General features: G+C 42.1%; 1 long non-coding RNA gene across 3 annotated transcripts; it reads left to right on the forward strand.

The window, feature by feature from the left end:
* The first annotated feature begins 3,236 nt into the window (after positions 1-3,236).
* Positions 3,237-16,384, forward strand: LOC125688000 (uncharacterized). 3 transcript variants are annotated; one of them, XR_007374554.1, is made up of 6 exons: positions 3,237-3,439; positions 3,537-3,643; positions 3,769-3,873; positions 4,301-4,485; positions 7,345-7,848; positions 14,779-16,384. It is a non-coding gene; the product is annotated as an uncharacterized LOC125688000 (long non-coding RNA). The 3 variants fall into 3 exon arrangements; XR_007374555.1 differs by lacking the exon at positions 7,345-7,848 and having other exon boundaries at positions 3,245-3,439; XR_007374553.1 differs by lacking the exons at positions 4,301-4,485; positions 7,345-7,848 and having other exon boundaries at positions 3,283-3,439.
* The last annotated feature ends 472 nt before the right edge of the window (positions 16,385-16,856 follow it).

Below are 16,856 nucleotides of genomic sequence, written 5' to 3' on the forward strand. Positions count from 1 at the left end.
CTGCTAAAGCAGTTACTCCACAGCAGGTCACACAGGTAGGTGTCCAGACAGGTCTTGCATATCTCCACAGGAGACTCCACGACCTCTATGGACAACCAATTTCAGTGCACCCTTATCATAAAGAAGTTCTTCCACATGTTCAAGTTTTAGGCCATTACTCCCTGTCCTATCACTACACACCACCAAGAAGAGCCTGGCTTCATCCATTTGTCCCCCAGCTCCCTTCAGATATTCATAAACAATTGTCAGATCCTAGATTTTCCTATTATTGGGCAGCATAACCTCCAAATTAAAACTCACAGACTATGTTATATTTTCAAAATTCAAATGTTCAACATAATATATCTTTTAAATTGTCAGATATTTGTAATATGTTTTCACAGAATCACAGAATTGTAGGGGTTGGAAGGGACCTCCAGAGATCATCGAGTCCAACCCCCCTGCCAAAGCAGGTTCCCTACAGTAGGTCGCACAGGTAGGTGTCCAGGATGCTGCCTAGAAAATATCAAGTAGATAATGGACAATTCCCTTTTCCACTGCGCAACAGTAAATTAGTATCAGAAGTATTTTCAATCATTTGAAGCCTCAGGGGCCACAGAGAAAAATATTTTTAATCAAGTCTTTAATTGTTTTCTTAATTGAAAGAGATGAAATATACTGTTGGAAATGTACAAAGCTCCTGCTTGGGAAGACAGACAGTTCTAGCTATGAGTGAGTCTTGGTAAACAACATCATTTACATAGGTTGCTCCAAAAGTAATGCTTCCTCTTTATTTCCATGGAAACCACAGCAGATATCAAGTGCTCAATAGCATTTCATACGCACTTCCATGCCAGATGTCGTTGCGTCAGACTGTCCCTCTGCTGCCATCTGTCACATGCTGACATCGTGTAATGGAATATTGGTGAGAAGGTTCATTCTCTACTGCCATACCACCAACATCTGCCTCTGATTTTGTGGACCAACATAATAAAATAGGAGGCATTATTTTCGGAACAACCCTCATAATCTGTGAGTGACTTCAGAAAATCTTTTGGCAACTTTTTGTGCTTCTGCAGCAGATATCTTTATCTAATTAACGTATTTCTTAGCTAAAAAAAAAAAAACAAAACTGATTTCAAATGCTTTGTTTTTATAGATCATCCTGGAATTGTTTTATTATCCACTCCATTTATGTGCAGTAGTGTTTTTAAGGATGCAAGCAGTTAAGAAACTTCCCCATAAACTGCATTTAGCCTGACAAATACCTCGTCAGTTTACACACAGTCACTTCCTAACAAACTCTAGAAAGTGCAGAAGGTTTTCTTTTCAGAGGTTGCATCTGAATGGGAGGTTATCACCCCACTTGTGGCCACAGTCTCTGCAGAAATGTAACCTGGCCAAGTGAAAATACATGAATAAAATGTAGGGTTGACCTCACTGCAGCATTACTTGTCCATGCAACATTCACTGCATAGCTAAGCCTCTGACGTTGTTTTCCATGCAGCTAATATTTACCCATGTGAAATGGGGAGGACATCCAACTGTAATCTGATTCCACAGTGGAAGGAGATTTGGAGGGATGTACCAGTAACCCTTGTCTTCTTCCTTGCTATGTGGGGGGCACCAGGTGAAGAACAGACAGGAGTGATGTACCCCAGTACCTGAAGGACGAAGGGACCACTGTGACCCTTGCAGATGAGCCTCAGATTCTCTGGTGGAATGAATATCCACAGTATTTTCTTCTCTGACTTTTTGCTCAAGCTGGTGGGTTCTTTCATGTTAATTGTAATCAGAAGCCATAGTGAAGGGGGTTCTCCACTTCACTTCTGGAAGAGTCTCCCATCTCTGAAACACTCATCCATCCACTCCCTTCTCAATGATTTTTTCTTACTGTTTTCCATTCCATTGCGGGGCTTCCTTTCGCTTCTCTCCTTCACTGTCCATTCTTAGCACACAAACAGAATAGCACAACAAAAACAGAACAGCGTGAAATCTCCTTTTCTGCAGACTGTTGAAGCCTGGCTGGAAATTCCCATGAATCTCCAGCAAGCATTCTGCTAAGAAACTTCCATGCCCAGTGATATTTTAGCAGGTAAAAATGAAGCTGTATCTATGGACTTACTTTTAAGTGAGTAACCTAGTACTGTCTCTGAACTACAAGAAAGAAGTTTTCTCTCGTTTAGTCTTCTGCTCAGTTATTAATGAATTTCTAACTTTATTTTGGACAAATTCTACTTTGAAAATAAGATTTATACAAGTCACTTCAGTATGGCTGAGTATTTGATTGATTCATTTTTTACCTATGCAACAAATGAATGTAAGAAGAAATGGCTCATATTGAAGAGTGGATTATTACATGTAGGAAGAAATCAAGGGAACTAGGAAGAGATTCAAATAAGGGATGGATGAACACACTAATGACAGAGGGCTTAGTGTTTGTTGTCTGCTAGTTTGAAAGAAAGGAAGATCATCTGTGCATATGTGTGACAAAGCTTCTTTGGTCTCCCAAATTCCAATTTGTTAGCTATTAGTGCATTCTAAAAAACCTTAGCCCTTGATAAAAGGATGGAAAAGAAGCTGTGCATGGATAAACCTAAAGCAATTTTTCATTATTAGTGCTTTTTTTTTTTTTTTTTTTTTTAAATCTATAGCATTTAATAGCATTAAATGCAGCATTTCAGCCCGTGTTTCAGTTGGTAGGCAGCTGCTCATGTTCTGCCAGTTCATCCTGTTCTTTTGTGTACTGTAATTATAAAACATCTAGCATTGTGGTTGACTGCTTCTAATAAATTAAAAATATCTGGATAAATAGGGAAGTGTTGTTGTCTACTAGGTGCAATATCCGGGTTTGGCTGAAAGCAGGAAAGCTTGCTGAAACCCTTAAAGTGGAAAGGTTTTCCTGCGTTTTAACCCCAATGTAAATGGCACGCTCTCAGCTCTAGCAGATACACCTGAAGTGCAAGGATATGGGAGGTCATGTTAAAGGGCACAGGTAGTCTGCACACACAGCTTCAGAGTTTGTCTGTTCAATCCTCATAAATACTGCTGTTAATTCTGCATATGACAGTGAAAAGTGTTTTACAGGGTAGTGACAACTTATATTTTCAGCTCCGTGTGGTCTAACCACAGGCTTAGCAACTCAGAGAAGAGCAATCTATTTGTTCATTCCCCAAAAACCAAGGTTCTGTTGCAGAAAGGACAAAACACCTGTGCTGTGACCAGTTTCAATGCTTGCCTCATCGGTGGTGCTGCTAGTCATGCTGCAAAGTCAGGGTGGCTTTCAGTCACAGCTGTTTGCACTAACTTCTGATAGCCTGAAGCAGCAGGGACCCACTGTTTATCTCAGTTAGGCCCTTACAGGTGTCTTTCTGTGAGTATATAGGACTCAGCAGCTCTCAGCATCTGCTTTTAGCTGTATTTTCTGGATGGAGCCTTGGTAAATTTTGGATGCTTATAGGTTTATGTGCCTCCATGGAAACTGAGACCTTTTGTGTACCTGATGATTGTAGTTTTGTGTGATCTGATCTTTCTGTGTCCACATAATCTTCTTGGAGGCTTCCTCATTGCAGAGAGAAATCAGCTGAGGGGAAAAAAGAATCAGGATAAAACATACCACAGTAACCCTTACTAATGAATGAATGCATCCTCATGTATTCTTCAGGTATCTGCTTTGATATTCAAGTATGTTAGAGCTATAGACTAAGCTCAGATTTGGACTTTCAGTCTGTTAATGCTGTAGCATTCATTCATGAATTGGTTTCATTAGCCTTATGCTGTTTTCCTAAGCTGTGCTAGAGCACTGAAGAAGTCTGGAAAACCCTGCAGTGCGGGAGGAGATGGTCACCATCCAGTGATGAAGCTGTGAGGCCAGACATCTGAGCCTGATGTGAGGTAATGTTTCCTGCCCTTTTTTTGCCCGTAGAATCCAAGTTTCTCTAAACAGCTTTGGTTGATGGGACAGCACTTCCTCTTTTTTTTTTTCTAGTAAGGGTTCCTTTTTAAAGTGTGTACCAGATTGATCTGAACAACAGCTATCCCATCTCAGTCATGAAATACTGTTTTGTATGTTTTGTTGTGAGGTACATGTTGTGTAGCTAAGACCATAAAACTTGGTGAAGAGAGACCCCCTTGAAAAGCCATTTCTGCTCATCAGCGTTCCCCTTATGTCTTTTATATCACTTTTTGTTTTCTACATTGTGAAATATATCTTTCTGCATCGTAGTTCAAAGCTTCGTTGAAGGGAATAACATTTGATTGTGCTGTTTTCAGTTCTTGAAATGCAACAGTTTATTTTTGGTTCTGTATCTCTGTCATCCAGATATATTCATACCACGTTGACTGATAAAAGTTACTAGTATGGAGGAATCTCTGTCCTAAGAACAGTGTCTTGAGCAATACCAAAGCTTCAGGGAACTTTTACTAAGAAGCTCGTACCCAATAGCACCCAATTTGAGTTTTCCACGCATAAAGAGCTGCTGTACATCTACTCTCAGCAGATGAGAGGTGAGAGGACATAACTGGCTTACTGAAATAACAGTTTGACCTTCAAGCCTTTGTCTACCAAGCATACTAAGATAAAGTAATACCCATGAATGCTTATAAACAACGAAACACAGGTTGCAGGGGCACCTGCTGTGCTCTCTTATATGTTTTATTGAGATAGCTGATTGGTAGTTACAGGCTCTCCTGCAATGTCCTGCACAGCTATGGTTTCAAGTGCAACTTGCTTTCTGTCCCTTTCCCAGTAGGAAAGGTGCAGCACACTATGTTGCTTTGATAGAATTGTTATCCAAACTGTATATGCTGCTGTTTGTGTGCAGTAGACAAAGTGAGGCTTAATAAAACATAGGTCTCACACAGAAGATGTAGGTTTATGCTGTTCCCAGATTCCAGGGGAGATCATTCCCTATTAAATAACGTTTATTGTCATGGGCTATTCTCATTCAAGTGAGGAGAAATCTGGCCATCACCACTTTTATACAGGAGCCCAAGGAGAATTTGGGACTCAGGCCAATGAGTACTTTGAAGATCAGGGACATGGGCTGGACTCACCAATTGAAAAAGCCAAAGAAGGAGGGTTCTTGTCATAGCCTGTGGTGGTGAGGAGTGCAGCAGCCTTCTGTAGGTGCTGGAATTTCCTAAGAATCTATGGTTTCTTGCTCATAAATATGGCATTGCTCTAGTCTAGACAGAAGTTGACAAAAACATGCATAATGGTGAACAGATCACCTTCTGTGAGAGAAGGGAGGAAGTATTTGACAACTGGAAGCAGCAGAGTGTGGTAGAAAGGCAGAACTCGATGCCTGTCAGGAGCCCTTCTGAGGGCTGATGTAATGCACTGCCTGTGGGTTTGTAGTTTCAAACAAAGACGGTGGGAAGCCCCTGAGAGTACTTCCCATCACACACCAGCAGAATGTCTTTCTGTTGCAGGAGTAGCTTGTAACCATCTCCACCAGCTCTTCTAAAGTCCCAGGAATAAGCTGATGGCAATTATACTGTTGTAGAGAGGTAGAACTATTTTACGTAAATCACTGTTGATGTGTAAGTCCAAGTTGGCACTATTCTCCACTTGCTTGGAGAAGAGAGAGCTCTGGGGAGGCCTCATTGTGGCCTTCAAAGGGAGCATGTTAACAGAAGGGGGAATGGCTGTTTATGAGGGTGGATAGTGATAGGACAAGGGGGAATGGTTTTAAACTGAGACAGGGGAGGTTTAAGTTAGGTATTAGGAGGAAGTTTTTCACACAGAGGGTGGTGACACACAGGAACAGGTTGCCCAAGGAGGCTGTGGATGCCCCATGCCTGGAGGCATTCAAGGCCAGGCTGGATGTGGCTCTGGGCAGCCTGGTCTGGTAGTTGGCAACCCTGCACACAGCAGGGGTGTTGATCATTGTGGTCCCTTTCAACCCAGGCCATTCTATGGTTCTATCCAGAGCTGGATAGGACTGTCAAAACTGCAATACTCCAAAGGAGTGGAGGCAGACAAAAGGTGGCCCAAAAATGGTCACGTGAAGATGGCAAATCAGTAGGATCCAAGCAATGCCCTCTAGCATAGTCAAAAGCAAATTTCAGCAGGCTCATTGTGGCTAGCAGTCACAATAAGCATTCAAATATCATACTGGGCAGTTTATGAGCTAGATTTGTCACTGCACCCATAAAGCAAATTGGTACTACCTTCCCACACAGATGAGAAATGTAACGGATAGCAAATCGCACCTCATCATATTAAAAATGTAGTAGTTACAGTATGCTTTCTGCCGGAACCAAATGATCACCAGTTAAAACATGAGAGTGTGATCAAAGAGCTGTAATGGTGGTACTGCCATGTAGCTATCTTCACAGATAGCTTTATCAGCTGGGATTTCAACCTCAGCATCAACTCTTCCTGGAGGGATGGTAACTTGTAGCAGCTCTATAGGATGCTGGATGGTCCCTTCTCTGACATATATTTTTCTGATAACTGTTATAAATAATATTTACTACTAAAAATGTGACAAGATCTCTATTATTTCTGGTTTTAATTTGAAAGAAAAGCATTTGTATAATTCATGATCAACTCTGGCTAAAAGGTTCTGGAATGGAGCTTTCATAATCAAACTGCTTTTCTGTAAGTTGGGAAAAGGAAAGAACTTTCTTCTTTATTGAGGAGGTTTAAAAGTTCATACAACTGAAATAACCAAGAGTATTTTACAACCCAACAACAAGAACACTTCAGAAATAAGTCTCCAGGCAAAATTAATTCAAAAACAATGACATCACAATTTTTCTTTTATTCTAGATGTCAGCATCTCTCATAAATAAATACTCAGCTAGTTGGATGACTAGACAAAGCATATGAAGTCCTAAAAATAGGAACTAATTTAATAAATGATTTCAAAACCGAAAAACAATTTGGGTTGCACTTAAGTTTGGTGCAGAGAGGAAAGGAGGTGTGGGGCAAGCCCCCTTCAGGTTAGCAGGGAAGCTGGTGCCACTGTATCAGAGTGAGCAGCCCTGTCAATGAGCAGCAGTGTTTCTCAAGGGAGCAGCTTTGGCATCAAGGCAATATGGAAGAATTCTGGCCCTGGCCATCAGCTCTGTTCATTTCTTAGGATGATGTCTGCTTGGGTGGTTTGACCACCAATGCTCTGCCAACAGATCCAAGAGCTGCTGGCATAATCCAGGTCCACTTCTCTGGTAGGTCACTCTTCAGCATCAGGGTTAACCTGATCGTCACTCTTTGAAGGAAATTGAAGTGGAAGCTACAAAATAATAATCAGTACTGGGGTTGGAAAAATTGCTCAGAAAAATATGTTACTGAAATCATGTGGTACTGCTATTTTGTTGGTTAACACTTTTTTTTTTTTTTTTTTTTTTTTTTTTCAGTTAAACTGCTTTGCTTTGCATAAAACTCAGAACTTCTCTGCTTTCTTCGGAAAAAAACCACGATTGTGCTGATTTGTGGTTTTTCCTTAAATGGTCTGCATATGTTTGCACGCAAGATGTCAGTAATGAAGGAGTCTACTAAATTCACTTGGTGAAATTCTATCGGAGCTTGTGAAAAACAAAACAAACAAAAAAAAAAAACCCAGCCCATCGAGTAAAAATGGCTCGATTGATGCAAAAGGAAGCACAGATGGAGGTAATGGGGTTTCAAAAGAGGAATTAGGGGAGATCTGAGAGGCTCATAAATCTGCAGCAGTTCAACTTTGCCAAGAACTGTAGTGGGAAATCCTCATGACGGGAGGTATTTCCACACCGTGTGTGCCCATGAGAGCTTTGCTGGGGCAGCTGTGGGGAAAGCATTATCTGGTGGTGACGGCAAGACCTGGCAATCAGCATTCCTGAATCCTGTTGGACCGCGGCTGCTGACTCACAGAGCGGCCTTGGGTTAGTCATTCATTGCCAAATGCTTCGTCCTGACCTTGTCAAGGTGCCGCGAACAAGGAAGCAAAACAGACTTACCTTGGGCAATGCTTGCAAACAGGTCTTATCCTGCCGTGCTGCAACTTCCCTTATGCTGGTAGCTGAGCAGCAAGGCAGAGGAAGGAGCTTTGGGCCATGCTGGGCCATTTTTGGGGCAGCAGAATTAGCGAACTCTTCCATGAGGCTGGAAAAGTAGGGGATTTTTCTGTCTTATTTCAGTGGTTTCCCACTGGTTTGTGGGTTGGTGTTGATATTTTTCCAGAGGTCTTCTCTGTGTAGCACCTCTTGTATGCTACTTCTGACCACTAACCCTGGGTTGGATTATTTCCTGTTTCTGCACAGGAGATGGCACTCCTTCAGGAAATAGGCCTTATCTTTTCTTGTGGCCAGCTCTACTTTGTTTCAGCTCGTGTCCTTTCCTAACTAGTTTTTTCACGCCAGAGTGAAATTTAGCTTAGCTAGGAGTACGTTAGGTTGGATGTTTGGAAAAAATTATATTGAGAAAGAGTGACGAGGCAGTGGCACAGGTTGCCCAGGGAAGTGGTGCAGTCACTGTCCCTGGAGGTGTTTAAGAAATGTGTAGATGCGGCACTGAGGGGCCTGGTCAGTGGGCATGGTGGGGATGTGCTGCAAGTTGAACAAGATGATCTTAGTGGTCTTTTCCAACCTCAATGACTCTATGATTCTATGATAGCTGTTCTTTCACAGACTTTTCTGGCTAAATCCCATGGCCAAATTTCCTCAAGAATCACTGTCATTCATCACATCACTGCATCTGTTATTTGTGCATAGAAAACTTGGCCCATATTCCAAATTACTGAAAATAATTCCTAAAAGCCAATTTTTGAGTGCAGCTGTCCATATTCCATTACTGGTAGAGATTCCTATTGGAATATTGGCTGCTGTGGGAGGATTTGCAAAGAGGGGCGATTGAGTGGCCATGCTGCAGAATTACAATCAAGTCTTTGGACTTGTCACCTGAAATAGACCAGCCTATACCAGACTCAGGCCACATCTCATGAAGAACTACTACTAAATTCACCCTGGGAGTTTCATCTGAAATGGGCAGCTCAAATACAAACACAACCAGTGATTTTGACTGATTCCCATGAGAGCTGGAAAATGTTAGTTTGGTGTTGGTCTCATCTTTGCTCTTCTGAGAAGAGAAGAGTAAGCCATTATGAGTGAGCCCTATGATTGTTATTTTCTGTAGCTATGACCCTCTAGTGACACTGGAAAAGAGAGCAATCCAAGAAATGTTGCACTTAAACACATTGGTTATGCTAGTGGGATTTGCAGGGAGTGAAGATTAGAAATCCTTGTAGGTGCTGGCTCAGCCTAACTGCATACTACAAGATGCTCAGAATGCTGTCTTGAACCACTGACACTTACCAACAACCTCAGATGTTCATTTCAGAGGTAGATCTGCTCTGGTAGCTCATGTCCTGGGCTGCACCAAAAGCAGCATTGAGCAAAAGTCTGAGGGAGGTGATGTTTCCCCTTTAATCCACTCTCAGGTACCACACCTGCAGTATTGAGTTCAGCTCTGGGGCCCCCAGTACAAGAAGGACGTGGAGCTGCTGGAGTGTGTCCAGAGGAGATCATGAAGATAATCAGAGGGCTGGAGCACCTCTCTTATGGGGTTAGGCTGAGAGAGTTGGGGATGTTTAACTTGAAGAAGAGAAGGCTCTGGCGAGACCTTACAGTGGCCTGCTAGAACGTAGAGGGGTCTACAGTGCGGAGGGACTCTATCATGAAGTATAGTGGTCAGGCAAGGGGTTTTAAACTGAGAAATGGAAGAATTAAATTTGATATAAGGAAGACATTTTTTTTCAGTATGAGGGCAGTGAGGCACTGGTACAGGCTGTCTAGAGAAGCTGGGGAAGTCCCATCCCCAGAGGTGTTCAAATCCAGTTTGGATGGGGGCCCTGGGCAATTTGATCTAGTGTGGGGCTGTATGGTTTTAAGTTCCTTCCAACCCAAGCCATTATGTGATACCATGGTTCTATGGACTTCAAAGCTTCCTTTGTGCCCCAACAGAGAGAGCTGTGTTACCATGTGATCACCCAGGGAAGCAGTTGATGTCCCACCCGCAAGGTCTTAGAACCCAAAATGCCCTGTAAGGAACCACCCTCCATCTACAGGAGTAGATGCCTCAATGTAGTGCCTTTCTTGTTTGTACTCTGTGACTCTATTGGAAAATCAGGCTAGTGGAATATGTTTGCCAATTTCAATCCCCTGATAGCATAGCAAGCTCTTATTTCCTTTGTGCTGCTTCCAGACACAGCATTGCTTTGCCTAAACATATTAAGTGTTAGAATTTTTATATTCTCTTAGTAGAAACAGATAAAAATAATAATTCTTATGAAGTCGGTCTGTTTGAGTTGGTGAAATGTTGAAAATTCCCAGTTGTCTTTGAATAGATGTATTTCGAAGTATTGCCCAAATACTTTGGAACAACATTCAAACCACGGCTTGTTTATGAAGTATTTCATTTGATGTTTGCAAAATATTTGATATCTGCAAGCGATTGGATTTGACACTCAGCTCATGTGGGGTGCTAAGCAACAAGCTTCACAATGGCAGGGCTGGAACTTCGCTGCCGGCAAAGGGTGAATTGCACACCTCTGTGCTTCTTTTTTGACTTTTCTGCAGATAATTCATGTAAGTTCCTAAAGCTTTTGCAGAATGGCTTCTAATCTCTGGTAGATAACGTAATGGTTTATCCTGCAAGTTGCAGGAAATTGTAGTTTTATTCACAGTGCACTTAAGTATCTTATTTACTCTTTGAAAAGGCCTAAAAGCTAAACTTCTCTTTCTGAAACTATGGGGATATTATATGGATAATATTATATGGGCATATTTTCTGTCCCAGCCAGAGTTTTGTGTGTATTACATGATGGGCTGTATGATTGAATTCCTTTGTTCACTGGGTATTGCGTGTGCAAATTCTTGAGCGGTCAGTAGGAGCAGTGAGAGACATCTGAGAGCTGAATTCTGTCTGCTGAGACAAGCTGCACAGACCGTCAGATGGCCAAAGTGGTGAGAGGAAAGATGTTTGGTTGTGGTATCATAAAGACACTGGTATGCTGGAAGGATATAGAGGGACGTGCCTTTAGGGACACAACCACTTTCCAGAGAAGAGGAAAGCTAGGGAAAGTGAGGATATTGAGAAGCAGGCAAAGAGAGGGAGTAATTGGAGCTAGTGGGAGAGTGTGACTGTACCCACTGTCAGAGTTTCAGTGCACCAAAACCAGCATGCCTCACCCCGTAATGACACAGCTAAATGGAAAGATTTTGTTTCTTTTGTCTCCACCCGGTTAGATAAAGGTATAGGTAATGAAAGCTTGGTCACACCTGTCTCCTGGCATCTTTTCCTCTCTCATTACGTGTTTTTACCTCCAAAGATAAATATATCTCAGCGTAGAGATAAAGGGTTTTTTTTTATATTTGTTTTCTGTTTTCTCTTTAATTTAAGAGGAAATGTTTCATATCTGAAAAGCAAAAGATTACAAATGCCTTTATTCTCTCTGAATTTAGCCTGTTTGGTGGCAGGATGGGAGCTCCAGAGTCTGTACGTTTGATCCACTGGAGAATAAATATGTAAATAAAAACGTGTGCAGCATAGAATACAGCCCCCTGGAAATAGTCCACCAAAACCAGGAAGTAAAGCCAGTGATACTGTAATTAATTTCACGTCATAAAAAAGAGACACGGTTTTGTTTTCAGTATTTTCATATATTTTTAAATCTCTTTTGAAGGAATTTCGATTTGCCTCAAAATGCTTAGAGTAATGCAAGCATTTTAATATTTAGTGTAGTTTGTTCTAGACCTGCTTCTTTCATCAATACCTTCCCAAATGAAATCCTTCTTACGTCTAGTAGGCAGCCCAAATCCAGATAATAGAGTTGGAACTACACTGTATTTAGAGATGAAGGCATGGCTCAGCATGTTAAGGAAAACAAAGGTTTCAGTTGAGCTTGAAATTATTTGTCTTGAAGCTAAAGTCTTTCTTGAATGTACTGTGTATTCAGATAGAATATTTTCTCAACTTCATGCTCCTAACAGAATGTTAAACATCCTACTGCTGGAACATTTACAGGTGCTTCACGCAACCATGTAGCTTTGAATAAATTGCTGCAGAATGAGTTTGGCTGTGGAGAAGTGACAGTACTTCTTGTTCATTGCACAAGCTTCTCAGTCAGTCTGTCTGCTCAGGTTTCTGGAAATCTCCATGGTCTGATTCACTATTTCCTTACTGTTTGTTCTGAGACTGGGAGTAACTATGCAAACACAATGTTGATGCAATATTGTAGGGAGTATCTGGGCTAATCCCTTCCATTCAGCTTCTGAACATGTTTGTCGTGAGCAAGGGCTCCGATTCCTTTCTGTCTTCTCTCGCGTGCTGTCTGTGGGTCTCTGCAAAATGGACTTACGTTCACACCATGATGAGTTTAGCTAGGAGACTACATAGGAGCCAGGGTCATGCTTTCTCAGATCTGTGCCACTTTTTGTATGTGTTTTGGGCCGCATCTGTCTTGGCTAATATTATGTTCCTACAGCACAGGCATCTACAAGCCTGGTTCTCTCTGTCCCTTTCTGGTAAATGTGAGAAACACCTGACCCTCTCTTGTGAAGTAAGGAATTGCATGCCAGGAAAGCCTCCATGAGCTGTGAGGGGATCCAGGTAATGTGCTCAGATGTAGAAGCCTACAAATCACTTGGTCTTCCCACCCTTTGTGGCTGAGCAAGAAGCAGGGTTTGTTATAAGAATTGGCTTATTTACAGTAGCAGAATGTGCGAAGAAAGTAAAAGCAGCAGACCTTCGAGTCCTGTTTCCCAGTTCCTGATTCAGCAGGGAGTGTTATGTTGTTTTTGGAGATGTTCATAAGGGAGGAGGATTTAATTTTTCCTTTAAGGACTAAGAAGTTTCTAAGAGCGGGTTTGATGGTGGTTGTAAGCCTTTTTAGGAAAGAAAAGGTTGACTTCTCTCTTCAGTTGCAAAACAGCAGCATGGAGATCACAGTGGTTTTCTGTTTTATTTCCCATAACAGAACTACAAAGATATGAAAGATTCTCTAGAAGAACACAGCTAGAAGATTGCATTTCCTGACACTGGCTTCAATTTGTTAGGTGGATAGAATGTTTTGGAATTATAAAATGTGCACGATAAGACACTTGGCCAAAGACAGGCAGGATAGAAGTCCAGGGGACATGGGATGCAATTGAGCATGTTGAGGGAGTCATTGCAAGGCTGTTTACTGCCAACTTTGAAAGGCTGTGGTCACTGGGGAAGGTTTCCAATGAATGGAAAAAGGAAAATGCTGAATCTGAGGGGCAAGGAAGGATGCAGGGAACTGCAGGCTGGTTAGCTTAATCTCTATTCCTGAAAAAAAAAAAACAGTAATTCTGGAAGCCATGAATAGATGTGAGAAACAACGGGTTTAGCAAGGACAAATCATACCTGACCATCCTGATTGCCTTCTATGAGATAATCGGGTGTGTGAACAAGGGGAGAGCAATGCTCATCAGCAAAGATGTTATGCAGCACTGACCCCAAGGGAGGCCACTAGCAACCAGTTGCTTATTGGATTTTTACCTCCAACAACAAACCTTTAAGCTTAGCGCTCCAGCCAGCTTTCCACCCACCTCACAGTCCACTCATCTGGTAGACATTTCAGCAGTTTGGCTCTAAGCATCTTATGAGATACTACAATAAAGGCTGAGCTCCAGTCAAGAGGCAACTGGCACATTTTGCAACAAAGGATATCATGGAAAAACAGGTCACACAGGGAAGGCAGTAAGTGCTGGAATGGGTTGATTGGATAGACTCTGGAATGCCTGTCCTTGGAGATGCACATAACACAGCTTAACAAAGCCCTGAGCAACCTGATCTGAGACAGCCCTGCTTTAGTGAAGGAACAGCAGATGAATGACAGGCAACTAAACAGACCACCTCTGATCAAATTATTTTGTGATCCATTTTGTGGTGTATGTGTTTATACGTAGGTGTATGAGAGGCTTTCAGAACCATGTCTAGCCCTGTGTGGGAGGCTAGTTAGTACTTTAATTCAAAACAGTCTTGTCTAGCTTTCTCCAAGAGAAGAGACAACCCTGCAAGAGCTGATGTTTTCATTCCCAGTTCTGCGATGGAGCTGACAGGATCACCACTGCATATAAAACTAATTACTGAGATTTGAGAAAAGGAATATGTATAAGGCTATGCAACTCTCCTTTGAGGTCAGGTGTGGAAGCTGTTTGAACAGTGGGAGAGTGCCTGAGCTATCTGGCAGAGGAAGGGCTCTGGCACAGAGCTGTCAGCCTGGGTCATATCACTTCCAATACACATCTCTGTTACTTGTGTGCTTGTTTATTCCTCTGGCTCCAGCTCTAACATACAAGATAGTAAGAGTCTGTGGGAAAAAAAAAATTCAACATGGTCTTGCTATGCAGAATCATTTAAAGAAAAATAGCAGCAGGGGTAGACTCAAGGGAAACAGCAATGCGTGGCAGCAAATAACCTCTCTGTGCTTGGGACAGGAAGCAGAATAAATTTGAAATGCTCAGACAGATATCAAATATGAGATCCAATCTAAGAAATACGCTAATATTGATTTCAATGTGGCAGTAGAGATGTCAGTGGATAAAATGACTCCACATTATGGGGCTATATCCCTGTGTGCTTCTTCCATCTGTGCTCATTCTTATTCTGGCTCTTGCAGATGCATCAGGCAGTGTTCATCTGACCCATTCTACCGCACAGTAATCTATGCTGAGATTCTTCTTGTGGTAGAGGAGATACACGGGTATCTTCAGGGCCTGATACCTCTCTTTTTGATAGCACACCTTCAGAACAGATATTACAACTTCCTGGCAGTCTCTGTTTCTTTCCAGGTACTACAAAGGAAGTGTGGGTGGCAGGCTCAAATGCAGATCTCTGCGGTGTATAAGCATCAAGGTTGAAGATTCACCTCACTCTGATTTTTCAGAAGTTAGGATCTGTCAAAGGTTGTAACTGCTTTGACCAGCCTCTCATGGCACCTCCAGACAGGCAACCCATACCCCTTGCTTCAGGGGCTGCATGTGGGCTCTGATCCTGGCACCAGTCCTTGCTCCAGCTGTGCTGTAGATGTGCCTGGACCCCCATTCCCTGCTGACCCTGACTTGCTCCTAGGCTCTCCAGGTCGGCTGCGCATCCAGTTTCACTCCTGCTGTTCCCCATTGAAGGGATTGATTCACCATTTGACTTGACTTAAGGTCTCCTACTTAGCTTTGAGCTGTCACTCAGAAGTTTCTTACAGGGCCTCCATCAGCCCCATGTGATGTCACAGCTACTCAAAGGGATCTGACATGGCATGGTGTCAGACACCTGTGGGCAGGCACCTGAATTTTTGCCTCAAGTGTTTGCATGTGAGCTAAGTGTCTAAGCTCCTGTTGCAGTCAGTAGGGATCTAGACCAGGATCCGGATCAGCAGACCTTGCAGAGCAATTTGGCTGACAAAGTTTAGAGGTTCACTTCATGAAGAGCTGAAGACTTTTGTGAGGCTCTGATAAACCAAGAGCAGTGTAGGGAGTACCTCAGGTCCAGGCACTCAAATTAGGCAAACTAAATCCCAACCTTGGTGACTAAAAGAAGAATGAATACATCTATATACGTTTATTAGAAGAATATGAAATTCATCAGGCTTTGTGCCATCATTTGTCATTTTCATCGGGGTGAAGAACAAAAAGGCATAAGCCTGGTGGATGGATAAGATTCAATCTCTGTTTCTCCACATGCAAACACATGCTCCTTTTCATCATACCCTACTATGCTATATTACATTCTCACAAAATGTGTGCCTTCTCAAATGGACCTACAGATCCTCCAGATGAACAAGAATGCACTTGTTGTATAAAAGATATATTTTTTTTGCTACTGTAAATGAGAAATGTGGAAATATAATTCTTAATATTTTGTCTATGGTTTTCTGTATTTTGATTCTATCTCTGTAATGGGTAAATGAAAGTATTAGTAGTGTATAATTTATTTTTTTACAGTCTTCTCTGCTCTGTTCTACATTATTGTTACATCCTCTCCTGTTGCCATAGAAATGATTGATATGTCCAATCACAGCATTCTTGCCATACCCTCATCTCTGCATATTGTGTGCCTTGCTCTTTAAACTAGACTCTCACTTGGCTTTTTGATACTTTGGATTATGCTCTGCAGAAAGAAAAAAGATTGAGAGGGGAGAACTTTGGCATTCAGAAGGCTGCAACTAATCCAAAAGACAAAGTTACATATATTAATAATGTGAATCCACATGATTTTACTCTAAGTCTTGTGACATTTGGTTCTTTTATTAACCCCCAACTCCAATAAGCAATGACTGTGGGAGAATGTTAGCATCCTTTCATTCAATATTGCATGTAATAAACAATACATGGATTCATAGCCACAGAATATGAAAGATCAAAAGTAAATTTGAAGAACTGCCTTTTTGGGTGTGAGCTGATTTTAGGGAGAATAAATCAGGGTTTTTTCAGCTTTGGGTTTCCCTCTTGAAAAAGCAGAAGAGAAAAATAATTATTCAAGATATTCCTTGATGTGATGCAATGAGAAGCAAGCGGCCAGAATGACCAATTTAATTTAGTAATAAGGGCTGGCTCCTTCCAGGCTCAGATGTCCATTCCACGGCAGTTTATCACTCTATGGAATACCCCAGGGCTGCCTTTGCTCAATTTCTGCATGGCTTCCCCTTCCCCCACAGCAGTGCCTGGGGGGAAATAGCACCAGGCAGAGCTCCTTTTCCCCTGTTACTGGACAATAAGCCTTTTTTTTTTTTTTCCTTTTAATTCCTTCGCCGGCAGCCACAGGAAGGCAGCCACGCAGTCCCCTGGCTCCTCTATACAGGCAAGAAGACTTTGTGTTCATCTAAGGTATTTGCAACATGTGAGCATCTTCAGCTCTGGGCAAGGAAACCAACAGC

This window comes from Lagopus muta, chromosome 1, assembly GCF_023343835.1.
Source record: "Lagopus muta isolate bLagMut1 chromosome 1, bLagMut1 primary, whole genome shotgun sequence".
In the NCBI taxonomy this organism is placed as follows: domain Eukaryota; kingdom Metazoa; phylum Chordata; class Aves; order Galliformes; family Phasianidae; genus Lagopus; species Lagopus muta.